The sequence below is a fragment of the Manis pentadactyla genome, chromosome 2 (genome assembly GCF_030020395.1).
Source record: "Manis pentadactyla isolate mManPen7 chromosome 2, mManPen7.hap1, whole genome shotgun sequence".
In the NCBI taxonomy this organism is placed as follows: domain Eukaryota; kingdom Metazoa; phylum Chordata; class Mammalia; order Pholidota; family Manidae; genus Manis; species Manis pentadactyla.
The window spans coordinates 94,589,593-94,591,937 of NC_080020.1; the positions used below are offsets into that span (position 1 = coordinate 94,589,593).

Sequence of the window (2,345 nt, forward strand, 5' to 3'; positions counted from 1 at the left end):
GGATGATACAATCTTTGACAGAAGAGAATCTCAAAAACATCTAGTTTGACCTGCTCATTTTAAAGATAAGGAAATGGAAGCCCTGAGGGTTAAGTTCCTTGGCCAAGCTCATGCAGGTGGTGTTGACTGAGCAATGACTGGGATCAAGTAACTGAACCCTCTTGTCAATGCTCTTTCCACTGTACCAGTGGCTTTTCAACATGTGTTAGCATAAACCACAGTATGAAATAAATTTTATATAATGACCCATAATATCTACACATATATGCAACTAACTCAAAAGACTCATAACATAATGTTTACCTTTATATGGTATGCTTTGGTATTTTCTATTGTAGTATGTTCATTTAAAATATTCTGGATTGCTTGGCAGCATGTACAGTAAAATTAGAACAATACAGGGAAGATTAACATGTCCCCTATACCAGGATAACATGAAACATTTCCCCTTTTTGGGAGGGCACATTTAGGAAATGTTCCTTTTCTTTCCAGCGATAATATTCATAACTATACAGTCAAATAATTTTCATTTTTCCTAATTAGATATATCTACTGAATGTCTGGGAAGGTGTGGGTTGAATTTGATACAGAGAGAGGTCCTTTCCAGCTCTAACTTGTCATCCTCCTGATCAGGAATGATCTTATCTGGTCCGTCCTTAACTCTATAAGGCAAAATAACTTAGAGAGAATGCTGGGTCTAGTCCTGGCCCTACCATCTTCCAAGTGTGTGTGACTTTTGGTGAATTTTCTCTGAGTTCTGTTATCTCACTGAAAGATCAAGCTGTTACTAATTGACAGAGTTTTGAGACATAAACAAAATAATGCAAATGAATGCAACAAAAAGCTCTATACACAAGGCTTGTCCTGGAACAGCAGTGGTCTTAAATTCTCACATTTCAGAGAAATATGGTGTCTCAAGATGTTTCTGGATTCTCATCAAAACACCTGCATAATGTATTATGAATAAATTTGGCATACTAAAGAAAAACTATACCCTAGAACTGACTCATTTTTAAATGTGTTTGCTGGTGTTTGGAGAAGACAGATTGACCTTAATCTTGAAGATGTTCAGTCTCAGAAAAGTAGAAGTCATTGAGACCAAAGATGACTCCAGGCTCCTTAAAGGGAAAGGCGATGAATCACAAATTGAAAAACGTATTCAAGAAAGGCTGCTACTAGTAAGTATGAAGAGGAAGAATTGTATGAACATATGGCAAAACATTCAGATGCAAGAGCCACTCTGAAGGCTGGTGGGACAAGTGAGGTGGAGTGAACGGAAAAGCTTTCCAGAGTTCCTCCATGCTGTTCCAGTTGCTTTTGAAGAGGATGTGTTTCTAGGAGGGGGTCAGGCTTGGTTTCAGTGTATTCTAGCTTTGGACCCACTAAATCCAACTAATAAAGGTTTTTAAAACTGATATAAGAATTATTTTTGAAATATCCCAAATCCTGCAGTGAGCTTTCCAAGAATGACAGTTAGAAGGCTCCTCGGCAGCCGAGGACATCAGGCAAGGCCTTTTGGAAGCTGGCTGTGATGCTGTCTTGGGAGATTTTGTGGCCAGGGTGGAAAACGGCAGCACTGACATGACTAAGGCAGTAAGGTCCGCCTCACTGCTGCTGCCGTGTGGAACAGCGCGGGGCTGTTGTGAAGACCCTGAAGAGGAGGGGGACGGTGGGCAGAGCAGGTGGAGTGGCGTGGAGGCGGCATGTTCTCGTTCCTAAAGTGGTGCACTATCGCTATTAATGGACTGTTACAGGAAGCTCACAGCTGTGTTTCTCATCGATAACCTCAGAGAAATCACTGGGAAAAAAAGACTAAAGAAAAGGTTGTGGGTTTCAGTTATGGGTTTCAGTGGACACAGTACATGGTGGTTTATGGCTGTCACTGTGCCTGCTCACAGACAACATGTTGTGTTTTTGAATTTACAAGATACTTGTATGTTCCTTTTTTAAAAAAATGCCAGCTGTGCTTACAAAGTTTATTCCACAACCCACCAAACAGAGCATTTGAAGTAGGGGAACAAGGGCAGGCTTTGGCCAGCGCAGGCCATGTGCCCTCTTCCCCCACGGGCTCGCCCCCACCTGCTCTCAGCTTCTCCTCTGACACCTGTGCCCACTGCATCCCCCATGGCAGAGCTTGGTGCCCCCTGGAACTTCTGTTCCATGGTGAGCAGGCCCTCCTCAACTGCGGCCTGGGGGTGGGAGCTTCCTTTAGAGCCTGGTTCTCCTGCCTGGTGCCAATGTCCCATGCCACTCCTCCCGGACTCCCAGGGTCTGGAGGTGAGGATCTGCATCTGCTTTTACCCTCCGAGAGTCTGTTACTCTTCTGCATTCATGCAAATCTTTCC

General features: G+C 43.4%; 1 pseudogene; it reads left to right on the top strand.

The window, feature by feature from the left end:
* Positions 1–362: 362 nt before the first annotated feature.
* LOC118913760 (U6 spliceosomal RNA) lies at positions 363–454 on the top strand (annotated as a pseudogene).
* The last annotated feature ends 1,891 nt before the right edge of the window (positions 455–2,345 follow it).